Source organism: Phocoena sinus, chromosome 14, assembly GCF_008692025.1.
Source record: "Phocoena sinus isolate mPhoSin1 chromosome 14, mPhoSin1.pri, whole genome shotgun sequence".
Taxonomy (NCBI): domain Eukaryota; kingdom Metazoa; phylum Chordata; class Mammalia; order Artiodactyla; family Phocoenidae; genus Phocoena; species Phocoena sinus.
The window spans coordinates 55,130,527-55,146,034 of record NC_045776.1 but is presented as its reverse complement, the minus strand read 5'-3'; the positions used below and the strand labels follow the sequence as shown (position 1 = coordinate 55,146,034).

Here is a 15,508-nt window from a genome sequence, read left to right as displayed (position 1 = left end):
ATTTTGGGACACACCATAATTTAGACAACTGCTGAAATCACTTAAGGCTTTGGTTTGGAGCATGAAGCTGAAAAATCACACCCTCTTAAATTACCCATCACATCCATTAAAATTAACTGTGAGATCAACTTGATGTTGACCCTGTGTGCATTTGGTGTTCAACTAAGATGCTTACCTATCTAAATATTGCCACAGCTGTATATACAACTGTTTGGTTGAAGCCATTAATGCTTTAAGTTGGAAGAATACACATTATGACTTTAGTTTGGTTTCACTGAGGAAAAAGCCAAAGCATTTTTACAGTAATACGTCAGTGAAATGCAAAATCAGACACCAGTCCCAAGAGCTTTATGGATCTGAAATGTTTTGGAGGTATGTATGGATTTTCAGGTGTTTCCTAGTTTTAACCAACATGTATGCTTAGGTGGAAACAGAAAGCTAACGGATACAGCTCTCTTGAGTACAGTTTTTCTTGAACACATGCCTGTCAAGAGATGCAGAGGCAAGTTTAATTTCCTTTTAAGCCTTCTGTATACCATGGTTGATTTTATAGATGGCCTCCTCAAGTGTAAACTCCTAACACTAAGTTTGGAACACATTCTATTGGAGGACAGTATAAAGGACATTCCTAGGTTCAAACTTTGTCCCCATAACTCCTTGACTGTGCTGTAATCTGAAGCAAGTCACTCTCTCTGAATCACACTTTCCTCATCTATAAAATGGGCTTAAAAGTACTGAGCAATCCAGATGATTAAGAGGCCTAAATAAAAGGAGCTCCTGTTGAAGTACCTAGTAAAGTGTTTGGCACATAGGTATTCAATATATTGTAGATGTTTATATATATTGTTTTGTTACTGCCTTTATTTTTATTGCATTGGCTCAAAAACTGAATTCTCAAAACCAATGCTTCTACTTTTGCTTGACGTTATTTCATAAGTTTTTAAGAGTAATGATCGTGTACCTAATTATGAATTTGGATTTTTTACTAAATTGAATAGAATTTTATTGCATGTAACCTAATGGAAATCTAACCAAAGTTAGACACAATCAAAATCACATGGTAGGGCTTCCCTGGTGGCTCAGTGGTTGAGAGCCCACCTGCCGATGCAGGGGACGCGGGTTAGTGCCCCGGTCTGGGAAGATCCCACATTGCCGTGGAACAGCTGGGCCCATGAGCCATGGCCGCTGAGCCTGCACGTCCGGAGCCTGTGCTCCGCAATGGGAGAGGCCACAACAGTGAGAGGCCCACGTACCGCAAAAAAAAAAAAAAAAATTACATGGTACTTAGGAAAAATGATCAGCATATCTCCAAATATCATTTACTCCACTGTTTTCCGTTCTTCATCCGGTGGTTAACGTGGTTTAAGTTTGGAGCATTTTTGTTTTGTTTTCATATTGCTTTGGAATAACATTACTCCAGTAAATGTTCCTCAAATTAAAAATAGAACACTTTAAAAAATATCACCCTAGAATGATTTAGAACATACTAGCCTTTTCAATATCCCAGCGCTTGTAGAATATTATATTTATAAGGCATATTGAGGGGAAGAATTCAGCCTGCTTGAGGCCTATGGCAGCTGGCACAGAAAGACTTTATTTCCAAACATATTTTATTACTTTATTGTTCTTAACCTATTAAGACCAAATTAATAAAGTTATTAAATGCCTGCATTATGCCATGTCTCATATGAGGCTGTGAGGAAAGACAGATGAACCAGACGTAGTTCTCCTATCTAGAAAATGTGGCATCTATGGAAACGGATCGTTACAATTTCATATAATAAAAATGGAGTAGTAGGAGTAGATTAAACGAGTTACATGAACATAGAAGTCAGCCTAGGAACTCTGCCTGGGGATCAGAAAGATGCCCCAGCAAAAGACATACCGAAGGCAAAGCGGAAGCAGTTTATCTGCAGGTGTACTGAACCCCACCCAGGGCAGACAGATCCCGGCCGACGCCTCCAGGAATCAGATGCGGCCGCTCCCAGGCACCATCTCGCCAGATGGCAGGAGGGAGCGGCTGGGATCCTTAGAATGGGACACATGTAAGTGAACATCCTCCAAGACCGTGATCCCACTGAGGACGGGGGTCTAGGTGCTAGTGGAAACAGCTCTCAGAGAACACTGAGCACGCAGCCCTGTACCCTGGAGGTGAAGCTGTGTGTTTCACCCGTGCACTTGGCTTTTGCCTTAGGCAAATCTTGTCCTGGACCTGCATGGAACCTCACAGGCTCCTTTAGAAAATTCACCCTATATCATTTAAAATATACCACAATGATCCACATCCCCTGTTTTTGGTGGTTGTTTTGTGGTTTGTTGTTGGGTTTTTTTGTTTTTGTTTGTTTGGTTGGTCGGTTGGTTGGTTGGTTTTTTTGGCCAAGCTGCACAGCTTGAGAGATCTCAGTTCCCCGGTGTGGACTGAACGCAGGCCACGGCAGTGAAAGCCTAGAATCCTAACCACTAGGCCACCAGGGGTCTCCCAACATCCCCTTTAGATAAATTTGTCTTCTTTAAAAATCTTTTAAAGAATTTGTATCATTTTTTAATCTACGATTAAGTATGTAAAACTCATTCAGTTTATGATTAGCTATGATTCCTTGGTAATCATACATATTTAGTATGTATGAAAGTATTTTCAAATGTAATGGAATTTTGTGAATGGTAAGTTTAACAATTAGTGATGCTAACATAATGTTAGTTTATAACATTCAATTAAATTTTTATTAGTTTTGATTTTGCGATTTTTTAATCCGTGGTTTAGTGCCAGTAAGTTTTTTCAAGACTCAAATATTGTATATCCTCTTGAAAGGCTCATAAGCTGAGGCCTGGTGCCTCACAGGACATAATCATTGTAACACCTGTTCTGTGCCCTTATGGGATTGCTGTGGGGTTAAGTGGGGTGAGGGACTGAAAGTACTTCTGAATCTAGAGTGAAATATAAATATTTGTTATCATGAATATATTGCTATGTATAGAAAATCAGTCTACTGTTGATACCACAGAGGACAGTGTATGTGTATATACGTATATATATATATATATGTATTGTCTTATTTTTATGGAATAACTGCCCCTAGAATACTTGGTAATATACATTAATCATTACTTATTAATACATTTGTTATTTATAATTAGTAAAAATATATATGTATATATACTCAGTAGTATATCTATAAATACATTGTCTTACTTTTTCAGAACATCCGTGCCATCTTGTTTGCTACCTTCATGAAGGATATGTTTCCCTATAGCATAGTTGTTCAGAGTTCAGTTCTAGAGTCTGACTGCCTAGGTTTGAATCCTGGCTTTCCTGCTTATTAGCTGTGTGACTGTGGGCAAGTTAATTAACTTCTCTGGACCTCTCTTGCCTCACTAAAAGTTGGAATGACAATAATAGTTAATGATTAAGTTGTATAATCCATGATAAGTTCGTGGAACCGCGTATGTCACATCATATGCACTCGATAAACGATGATGGCTGTAGTAAAAATAACAGTAGTCCTACTAGGAATAAAGGAGGTGAGAACAATTCTCCAGCTAGGAAAGGTCTTTAATTTACACACGCAGTATAGGAAGAACACAGGTGTGGACATATGTTCGGTTTCCATCACTGCTGTGTCCTCAGTGGAGAATGTAGTACAGGGACCACGACTGGGGGCTGACTAACCCACCTCTCCATGTGCTGGGTTCTCTGTGTGGGAACTTTGTCAGTTTCCAATACTTGTTCAAGCGAGGATTCATTTCAGCCCCAAGTCCAAGGGCTCACTGCTCTGTTTCCTGCCATGGCACGTCCTGACTTTCCTGGATGCTTTGAACTGCTTTTGAAGATCACATTCTATTACCACACGTTACAAAGAATTCTGGTTTTGATCCTGGGAGTGGGCCATACTGCATTGCTTGGCCCAGAAATCAAGGATTTCAGTGTGAGGTTTGGGGTAAGAGCCCGTGGCTTTGCAAACAAGGCGGCCTGGCTCTTAGCCCAGAGCGGGCCTTCAGCAGGACTTCATGCCAAGTTACCCTGTTTCTCTTGCTCTATATCTTTTTTTTTTCCCAGCAAATACATATTAAGCACCTATTGCCTGAAAGACACTATCATAAGAGCTGTGAGAGATACAAAAAAAAAAAAATCGTGAACCTATCTCATTAATCTAGTCAATTTAAAAGACAAGTCTAGGGGACTTCCCTGGTAGTCCAGTGGTAAAGAATCCACCTTACAATGCAGGGGACACAGGTTCGATCCCTGGTCAGGGAACTAAGATCCCATATGCCGCGGGGCAACTAAGCACACGAGCTGCAACTACTGAGCTCGCGCACCTCACCAAGAGCCCACGTGCCACCCACTACAGAGCCCACGCGCTCTGGAACCCATGCACCACAACTAGAGAGAGGGAAAATGCACACACCACAACTAGAGAGAAGTCCGAGCGCCACAGCAAAAGATCCCACGTACCGCAACAAAGATCCCGCGTACCACAACTAAGACCTGATACAGCCAAAAATAAATAAATTTTTTAAAAAGCAAGTCTATGAATAGCAATAGTGGGAGTCAGTCAAATGATACATTGTATTTCTTATATTCAGGGTCTCTACGGTAGATACTATATGCCAAGCTGGCTCTACAGGCATCACATCTGTGGGCAGATTTTAAGCAAAGGGGCCGCTTTACAAAATTCATACAAAATTCTAGTCCTGTGACAGCCCATGACCTTGTGCTGTCTTCACAAAGCAGCACATTCATGCTCTTCCTTGCTTTTGTATGGGATCCTCTGGCCGCAGCCGAGAGCGCTCAGGCCATGGGGGGACTTTTCTATTCAAAACCAATGGGTGTAGAAAGCTCTATCAGGAAACCGAAGGTTAGTTTTTTTGAGTTCTTGTGGCCTTATCATGGAAAACGGTCAGATAAAATAGACTGAACAAAATGAGACTTATTATACAACCATCGAGGCCCATCTGATATCCACTTTGATACCATAAATGGATGTGACAACTTTAGGACCTTGGTGAACTTTATGCTACAAACAGGCTCATTTAGAGCTGTTCTCCAGATAAAATAGAACTCAGAGACTGAAGGTATCAAGGACTGATGGAATCAAATGTTTCTGTTAAAAACAGCAAATATACAACACCTCAGGGGCTTAATATTATTCTTTAAATGTCCCTACTCTTAAAAACGTAAGATTAACAGACAAGTCATTGTGACCTTTATAAAGTATAAAATTATTCCATTAACAAGATGACATTCAAAGCAGTGAAATACACATTAATGTAACTGAAAGAAGAATATGAAAGTATGAGATCGGGAGATGAAAGAAAAAAAAAAAAAAGCTGCCCAGAAGAAAAACAAACAAAAAACCTAGAATTGATAGTGAAATACCAGTTGATTTCTGAATAGAAAATATTAAAGTGCTAGCATGATGGAAGGGTCAAGTGGCAGGCTTTCTACCTACCATATTTGGAATTGGTCCTTACCAAAACTCTACTATATTAATATATTCTTGAAAGAACTAGAAAACATTTTTAAAAGCGTCATCAAAATCACAGATACAGGAAAGTGGCCCCGGAAACAAAGTGTGGCTACCCTCTACCCAATAAACTGAGTATATTTCTACAGGCAGACAAGAGGAAAGACCTAGACAGAGACCTTTCTAGAATCTGCGGTTCATTCATTTTATTTTACCAGAGCGTGGCACTTAAAATTAGGAAGTGAAATTCCTTGATTAGCCTTTGCCTCTTTCTTGCTTCTTAACTATCCCTACAAATATCCATAAACATATACACGCAAAATTACAAAACAGTAACAATAAGGACAGGGTACCCCAGCTGCCCATTAGGTAATCAGGCTCATTCTGAGGTCCTTTGTCTGAGAGTCCAGTTTTGTTCTTAGAGAAAGATCAGTTTCCTTAGAAAGACATATGAACTGGTTTAAGATGTGTAAAACTATAATTTTTTTTAAATTCTACTGAGCCAAGTACTGTGGAGGTACAGGGTTAGAGAGGGTCAAGACAGGGGGTCTGATGTCTTGGGAAGACAGAAATCCATAATCACAGTGCAGGGATGAGAGGTGTGTGAGGCATCGTCTACGGGCTAAGAGGGCACAGGGACAGTGTGGATAATTCAGGAAGTTTTCACAGAAGAGGTGATAGCAGACAGGACATGTGAAAGATGAGTAGGAGTTTGCCAGGTAAAGAAAGGGAGGGTGGAAATTACAGGCAGAGGAACAGTGTGTGTCAAGTCAAAGAGCAGGAAATATGTCAATTATATTATATTTGAAAAAGGAGCCAATGCTGTCTAGGGAGAGAAGAGGAAGAAGCAGAAGAGAAAGGGTTAAGTTATAAGAATCCCAACAAGGGGTTTGGGCATCATCCTTTAGGAAGGGAAGAGTCACTGAAGACCTTTCAGGCAGGGAATACAGTGATCAAGTTTGCCTCTTCAAAAGATAACTCAGAGGGCTTCCCTGGTGGCGCAGTGGTTGAGAGTTCGCCTGCCGATGCAGGAGACACGGGTTCGTGCCCCGGTCCGGGAGGATCCCACATGCCGCGGAGCGGCTGGGCCCGTGAGCCATGGCATCCGGAGCCTGTGCTCCACAACGGGAGAGGCCACAACAGTGAGTGGCCCGCGTACCGCAGAAAAAGATAACTCAGAGGACAGTGTAGGTTTTGACTGGAGACAGAGAAGCCTGTAATTATTAGGGAAGGCCTGTCAAGATCAAGGCAATCCATGAGATGGAGGAGATTGGATTCATGGAATTGATGACTATGTAAACATACCTATGAGGAAGGGGAATGCGGGGTTACAAATTGGATATTGCCAACTTCTTTATTTTTGAACGTTAGAATCAAACGTAAGGGGGTTCCATTAAGCAAAAAAGAGTTGGATTGAACATAAGAAAATTGTTAACAAATAGCCAACTGCAAGATGAAGTTCTTAATCTGGGTCAATGAATGAACTTTAGAGAGTCCCTACAACCATCTGAAATTAAAATCACACTTTGTACATGTGTGCATATGTGAATTATTTCTGGAGAAGAGTGTCTATAGCTTTCAACAGATAATCTAAGGAGTCAATGACCCAAGATGTAAAAGAACCTCTTCACTGCAAAATTTGTAGAATTGCAATTTCAATGAAGTTTTAGAAAACAGGGTTGAATACCGTTACGAACTGTGTTTCTAAACTTTAAAAAAAATCCATACCCCCTTTTGATATCCTATAGGTATATATATACACCCTGGCGTAAGCAACCTCCTTACACTCTGAAAGGCTGATAGATTCTCCTAAGGGAAATATGCAAAGCATCCCCCTTCCCTGCCTCACCCCTGTCTTCCCCCTGCTCCACCACCCCAATCACACTGAGAGTCCTTCACAGTAACATCCTCCGGCCAAAAAGATATGGTTAGGTTTTACTTTCTGTCACTGTAATATACAAACCAATAGATATTTCATTTTCCAAATTTAAAATTATGTTCTGATAGGGTTTCACTTCTAGTGATATGACAGGATATATACACGTATGCACGCACGCACACATATATATAAGCATACATATATATTCTTAAAAACATCAAAGATCTAACGAGTTAGTAAGGAGTTACTGGAAAGCAGAAAGTGGAAGAGGTAACCAAAACAGTAAAGGTGCTCCTGCCCTGAGGGCATTTGCTGAATCAGGTTGATCATAAATCCAGGTTTTGATGGTCCCCTATAGTAGGAAGAAGCAGACAGACATTAACGTCCAGAGCCTGCCCAAGGAGAAATCTAACAGGAAAACCCTATTCCATACAACATGCACCCCCAAAAGCTTATACCCTATAGGTAAGGATGAATCAGAATGTAACCATCTCCACATGAGACACTTCCCAACCCCAGCTCCAAACGAAACAAAATACACATGCACAAAAAACTCCTGTGGTGGTAGAAGGCAAGGGATTATCCATTCATGAGAAGTTGTAACCATATATATACTTCTCTCATGCCCTTGGCCCAAATTCACATCAACTGAGCGGTTCAAACACCCTCAATCCATGAATAGTTCAAATGATAATCCTCTACAGAAAAAGGAATATTTCCCGAGGCCACAAATAGCTTTCCAAAATAATTCTCCAAGGAAAGTGATCTGTTCACTGTCAAAAATAACCAAACGGGGCTTCCCTGTTGGTGCAGTGCTTAAGAATCCGCCTGCCAATGCAGGGGACACGGGTTCGATCCCTGGTCTGGGAAGATCCCACATGCCGCGGAGCAACTAAGCCCGTGCACCACAACTACTGAGCCTGTGCTCTAGAGCCCGCGAGCTACAACTACTGAGCCCGCGAGCCACAACTGCAGAAGCCCGCGCACCTAGAACCCGTGCTCCGCAACAAGAGAAGCCACCGCAGTGAGAAGCCCACGAACCGCAATGAAGAGTAGCCCCTGCTCGCCACAACTAGAGAAAGCCCGTGTGCAGCAACAAAGACCCAACACAGCCAAAAATAAACACAAATAAATTTATTTTTTTAATAAATGACTTTAAGTGACTTTAAAAATAACCAAGCACACAAGGAAACAGGGCATCATAGCAAGAAGAGAACAGACCCTCTGAGGATTAAGATGTTAGATTAGAATTGTTACAATACAGATATACATGCCATGTGTAAAGAAATAAAAGATACACTTTAGAGGATCTGTGGGGAAAAAAACTATTTGTAAATGACTAGGAGATTAGAAAAAGTGTTACTTCTGCGATGGGCAGAGCTTTATAAAGGGGAAAAGACGTACAGGGGGTGTGAACTGGGTGCTTCTGGGGTGCTGCCAGCATTCTATATCTTGGTCTAGATGGTGGTTACATGATGTTCATTTTGTAATTATTCTTTAAGAATATTATATACACAGAGAGAGAATAATTAACAAAATATTCTATTACAAGGCAAACTATGCTTTTTCAAATTACAAAAACAATCCCCCACCACATCCCTCCCCCAACCCCCTAGGATTCTGATATGCCCTCCTGTTGGAGAATCAACAGGATGACGTTTAGGGCTATAGAGTATAGAGGAAGGACTGTAGAGATAGGGTATGAGGAAACACACGTACTCCAGTGGCACCTTCTACCCCATGGGTCAGTGCTGGAGGGAGGAGCGTAGGGGAAGATTGACCAATGCTTGGGATCTGGTCAGTGTCTTCCCTGAGCTCTGATGCCTTATAACTTTTTTTTTTTTTTTTTGCGGTACACGGGCCTCTCACTGCTGTGGCCTCTCCCGTTGTGGCGCACAGCCTCCGGACGCGCAGGCTCAGCGGCCATGGCTCACGGGCCCAGCCGCTCCGCGGCATGTGGGATCTTCCCGGACCGGGGCACGAACCCATGTCCCCTGCATCGGCAGGCGGGCTCTCAACCACTGCGCCACCACGGAAGCCCCCTTTTTTTTTTTTTTTTTTTTTTTTTTTTTAAACTTCTTTAATCTGTTCTTCTCAAGAGCATATGTAACCTAAAGACTTAGTAATCACACACCAGAAAAATTTGGTTCCAAAAATAATTACTAACACTAATAAAATATTAGGGCTATTTTTATGAGACCATGACATTGTTTCAGAATTAAACGTCTGACAGCTTTCAAAATTGAATTCACATACCATGAAATGCACCCATTTAAAGTATATAATTAGTGTCCTTTTTTTTGTTTTCTGTTTTTTTAGGATATTCACAGAGTTGTGCAACCATCACCCACAATCTAAGTTTGGAACATTTCCATCACCCCAATTAGTCACTCTCCACCTTCTGACCCCAAACCTAGGCAAGCCCTAACTGACTTTCTGTCCCTCAGAATTAAAATGTATGCTTTTAGTTTAACTGCCTTAAAGCAAACTATTTTCTATTACGAATGCTTGAAATTGCCCCAAATCTAATCTCCTGAAAAGAATCGCTAATTCAGCCTCTGACTGTTTTCTGTTGGGGGCAGTGTTTTAAGTGGCGCTACCTTGGGGAACTGTGCAGATGCCGAGCATCTCCAGGGCAACATGCTTGACCTGAAGATGGTCTCTCCTCACCACTGTGACTCACTCACCCCCCAAACACACATGCAACCTCAAACAGGGTGTGATGATCAAAAATGTCAGCACAACTGCATGTAGGTCTTGGCCACCAAAACTAGTAGGTGGCATGTGCCCAAGTCTTTACGTAAGATTTGACTGTCACAAAATCATTAGGCATGTACTGTAAAGATTTCCGTGAAGGGAGAGGCAAAGCCTGGTAGAAGTCGCTGCCAGGAGCCCCGAGGCAGTAGAGGCAGTGGTGTAACCGAATCAAACTTGGGTCCACTTGGCCGAAGTAAAGCCAGTCTACTGACACCAAGTGGTGGTGAAGGAAAGTACAACATTTATTGTAAGGTGCCATACAAGGAGTTTGGGACAGCTAGTACTCAAAAAGCCTGAACTCCCCAGCAAAGCATTTTAAAGGCAAGATGAGGGAGGGGCATCCCAGCTTGTGTACAATTCTCTGATTGGTTGATGGTGAGGTGACAGGATGGTTAACAGTGTCAATCCTTAGGCACCAGTAGGTGTGGGGGCTACATGCTCATGGTCATCAAGTAGTTAATTTCTTCCATTTGGTGGCATTTTAGCATCTGTAAAACAACTCAGGAAGTGTGCATCAGATACCATTCTCTAGGTACTTCAGAGAGGAGCTACAGCTGTGGATGTAGAGAGGGGTCTGTCCCAGGCAGGCCCCGTAGGGTCCTGCTCGGTTCATAGGCTCTATGAGGCAGGCACCGGGCAGATTCAAGGGGCTGATCACTTTGGTTCTTCCCTTTTGCAGGTTCTCTGAGTGGTGGGTAGACTTTGCTTCTCAGAGCATCTCTGGGGGACCATCTATATGGGACCGTTATGTATTTTGTCTTTTAGGACAGGAGGGAGGGGCATTCAGTGAAATCCACCTGGGTCTTTGTGGCCTATTACCTGGAGTTTAGATTATTTTGCTCTTGAGGTCCTATCTTAGTCTTATCAGGATGCTCTCACAAAATATCATAGGCTGGAAAGCTTAAACAACAGACATGTGTTTTCTCATGGTCTCGGAGGCTGGAAAGTCCAAGATCAAAATGTCAGCAGGGTAGGTGTCTGGAGAAAGTTCCCCTCCTGGATTCTAGACACTGCCTTCTCACCCTGTCCTCACATGGCCTTTCCATGTGAAGAGGGAGAAGGGGACAGAGAGAAGGAGACATCTCCCCAGTACCCTCTCTTCTTATAAGGGCGCTAATCCCATCACCAGGGTCCCACCCTCTGGACCTCATCTAAGCCTAATTACCTCCCCATCTCCAAATACCAACACAACGGGGTTGAGCCTTCAACATATGACGCCTCTGGGGAAGGAGGTGCAGACATTCAGTCCATAACAGGTTCCCTTAGGTGCATAAGGTAATATTATGACCAATCCCTCCCTTTAAACAGAATAAGATAAAATTTGAATTAAAAGGGGGTGGGGTAGTCTTCCTCTGTTAGTTTCCCCTATTCTTGTAAATAGTCTTTAACGTGACCTGTTTATCATGAACTGTTCCTGTGAAGGAAAAATGGCCCTTCCCTTCTAAGAAAGGTACATCTTAACGTTTGTGGGGTTCAGGTGCTAAGTGAACGGCTACAAAGTGCTTGCTGCTCAGAGAAAGTGACACGGCAGAAACCAGCCGCCAGCCTCGCCAAGCTGTTTCCTTTGACAGTCCAGAGGCCTGCCCAGCCCTTCTGGTTTCCCGGAATGTTGTCCCTGGGTCGTCACGGGGTGGCCAAGGAAAAACCCTGCAGCCTCCCTGGTGAGCTGGAATAAGACCTCATTCGTCAACAGGGACGGATACCCTGAGTGGCCCCCACGGAGCCCGACGCAAGCTCGGGGGCACAGTCACAGCGGCCAGTCCCCATGTGGCCCAGCGCGTGCAGTGTCCCAGACCCACTGCCCCAAAGGGACAGTTCACACCCAGGTCACCACAGCCCACCATCTCACAGAAGAGGTGGACGTGACCGGATTGCACAGACAAACATCCGACAGGCTCCGACAGGCTCAGTTTAGGCGGCACGGAGGTGACTGGGGAGAGTCTGGTTCCTCTCAGCACTGGCGTTTTATCAATTGCATCTCAAATGCTGTCACTCACCCGGAAAGGTCCTAAAACACCCCTTGCTTCCGCTTCTGAAGCAGAGGGATGTGGTGGCAGCTGTCTGGGGGATATGGGGCTGGGCCTGAGGGGTAGGAAGGAAAATTACCAGGTGGGACTGGACCAGACGGAGGAAAACAGGCAGTGCGGGAAGGTGGGAATATCCCCACTGACGTCCAGCCAGCATCCCTCCACTGGAGGCCCAGGGGCTGCGTAGAAAAGCTCCATCAGCTGGGAAGCTAGGAGAAATGCCCTCATTTTATAGGGAGGAAGACTTTTCCTTTTCACAGAGCCTTGAAGAAGCTCAAGGAGAGATGTTAGCAGAACTTAAAAGGGACTGAATCCCTTACATAAGTGAACTTGTGTATTGGATCCATTATATACATGAAGCCTGGAAATAGGAGACTAATATCAGGGCTGGTGTAAATAATGGCTATTAATTGCAATTAATAACATTAACTACAATTAATTACAATTCACCACAGTAGTATTAAGCATTTACTTTGTTCCAAGTCCTGCACTGGGCCCTTTACCTGTATTATCTCACTTAACCTCTCAACAACCCTATCAGATTAGTACTTTCAGCATGCCCACTTTACAGACAAGGACACCAAGACTCGGAGAAATTAAGCTCCCAAGATCACCCAGCTAACAGGAGGCTGACCCAGGAATAAAATCATTGCGTGATTCCATAACTGTAAGCTCTGGCAGGAAGGAGCGACCTCACGTTTCTAAAGCGAGTATCTTTCCAACTAGCCAGTTTGGGATTGCCTCAGGCAGGCAAGGAGCTGGGAAAAGAAGAGAGGGAAACAGCCACCCCTTAGGCCACCTCAGGCTGGGACAAATATACAAAATCTCGCAGGGGCTCTGTAACCACAATCTAGCCTTCTTCCCGGTCTCTTTAGCACAGCACAGGCTATGAAGGGGGTGGGGACCTGTAGCCCTAAGGAGACTGAATTCTAGGCCACCCTTCTCCCACATTTCCCTGCAGAGCCCATCATTGGAGGGATAACTGTGCCCATCATTCCCAGATTCCAAGCCAAGCAGTGTACACCAGGAAACTAGTTTAACTGTAGATTCGCTAGGAACACACACACACATCTGAGGGTCCACGAGTACCCTTCATTCCTGAAGAACCAGCCCAGTCACTTATTTTGAAGGTGAACTTTAGTGTGTATCAGAATCACCTGAAGGGCTTTTTTTTTTTTTTTTTGCGCTACGCGGGCCGCTCACTGCTATGGCCTCTCCCGTTGCGGAGCACAGGCTCCGGACGCGCAGGCTCAGCGGCCATGGCTCACGGGCCCAGACGCTCCACGGCATGTGGGATCTTCCCGGACCGGAGCACGAACCCGTGTCCCCTGCATCGGCGGGCGGACTCTCAACCACTGCGCCACCAGGGAAGCCCCTGAAGGGCTTTTAAAAACACAGATTGCTGAGCTCCACCCGAGTGCTTCTGAATCCTGGGTCTGGGTGGAGGCTGAGAACTTGACCCACAAGTTCCCGGCGCTGCTGGTACTGCTGGTTGGGGGACCACCTTTGAAAACCACCATTTTAACTGATGGAAGCCTTAGCTTTGTGACTCCATTTCTGGGCACGTATCTCCGCATGTTGAAATGTGATAGCGGCTGTTCAAGGACGTTCATCCTTACCACCTGTGTTGATTTCCTATCGCTGCTGTAACCTTACCACACACTTAGGGGCTTAAAACAACACCAGTCATCTTACAGTTTTGGAAATCAGAAGTCTAAAATGGGTCTGCAAGGGCCATACTCTGTTGTGGAGACTCCAGGGGAGAATCCGTTTCCTACCTTTCGCAGCTGCTAGAGGACGCCTGCACTTCCAGGCTCATGGCCCCTTCCTCTGTCCTGAAAAACAGCAGCAGAGTAGCATCTTGAAAACACACACACACACACACACACACACACTCTCTGCTCCGAGTCACTTCTTCTCTGACTAACCCTCTTAGAAGAATCCGTGTGATTTCATTGGCCCACCCCAGCTGAGCCCACCTAAATAATCCAGAGCAATCTTTCCACTTTAAGACCATTGGGACTTCCCTGGCGGTCCAATGGTTAAGACTCCACGCTCCCACTGCAGGGGGCACGGGTTCAATCCCTGGCTGGGAACTAAGAGCCCACGTGCCATGTGGCGCGGCCAAAAAAAAAGACCCTTAACTTAATCACATCTGAAATCCCCCTTTGTGATGGAAGGGGAACATACGCACAGATTCTGAACATTAGTACGTGGGCATCTTTAGGGGCCTTCATTCTGTTCACCACCCCAGCCATCCGACAGCTGCTTACCCTCCTATATCACAGTGCCCTTCCCGCAAAAGAAAAACCGAAACCTTATCAGGATTTTGCAGGATGCCATCCCTCCTTCGGACTCTCCTGGTAATGAAGCATCTTGCACGGAGGACGGGTAGTAGGGGGAGGAAGGTAGGAGCCCTGAGGGAGGGAGTTAACCAAGTGCCTCTTAGACCAGGCCCCAAACAGCCACTAAATCTCCCCACACTTGCCAGACTTTCTAGAATCTAGCGCCTTGGTGCCTCTCCCTCTGAGCCAGGAGCCTCCAGGCTCCTGCCTGGGCCTCACCCCAGGTTAGCGCTCACCCCAGGCTCAGCCACCAGCGCTGGCTCAAACCTGCCAGCAGACCCTTGTGAAAGATGCAGCAAGAGGAACTCTACTCAAAGCCTTCTTGCCTTTTGAGTTTCCGATGATTACCCTCAGAACTTTTCTGGGCTGAAGTCCCAGCCTCCAGGCTGTGAACTTTCTATTGGTGCGTTAATTTGCTCAGGCTGCTGTAACAAACGACGACAGACCGGGTGGCGTAAACAACAGAAATAAAGAAACGTACTTTCTCACAGTCCTGGGGCCTGTAAGTCTGAGGTCAAGGTGTGGGCAGGCTGTTTCTCCTGAAGCCTCTTTTGTTGGCTTGCAGACGGCTGTATCCTCTCTGCATCCTCACGTCACCCTTCCTCTGTGAGACGCCCCTGGTGTCTCTCTTTTTATAAGGACCCAGTCCTATTGGATTCCAGCCCATCCTCATTTTACCTCATTTTAACTTAATCACCTCTTTAAAGCCCTTATCTCCAAATAGGCTTGCAATCCTGAGGTCCTGAGAGTGAGGGCTTCAACGTTTGAATTGGAGGGAGGACACACTCAGCTCCTAACAGGTGGCTAGGATCCTGGGAGACTCAAAAATCACTTCCATCCTCTCTGTGTAACAGATGGGCTAGGCGCAATCAGGGCAGGTATGGGGAGGGGTAGGCCAAGCCGGGACTGTCACAGTGTGCACCTCGGCCCCGGTCTGCCTTTTGGTCTTAGGTCGGGGATGGGAGGAAGGTGGAGGAGGCCAAAGAAGCCCCCGCAGGCTGAGTTTTAGTCTCTATAAGCAAGAAGCAGCATTTAAGG

The 15,508-nt window shown here is 44.8% G+C and overlaps 1 protein-coding gene across 3 annotated transcripts in view; it reads left to right on the top strand.

The window, feature by feature from the left end:
- The window catches only part of DLGAP1 (DLG associated protein 1), a 325,501-nt gene that overhangs the window by 224,224 nt on the left and 85,769 nt on the right, over positions 1-15,508 (top strand). The gene's annotated exons all lie outside the window — the stretch shown is intronic.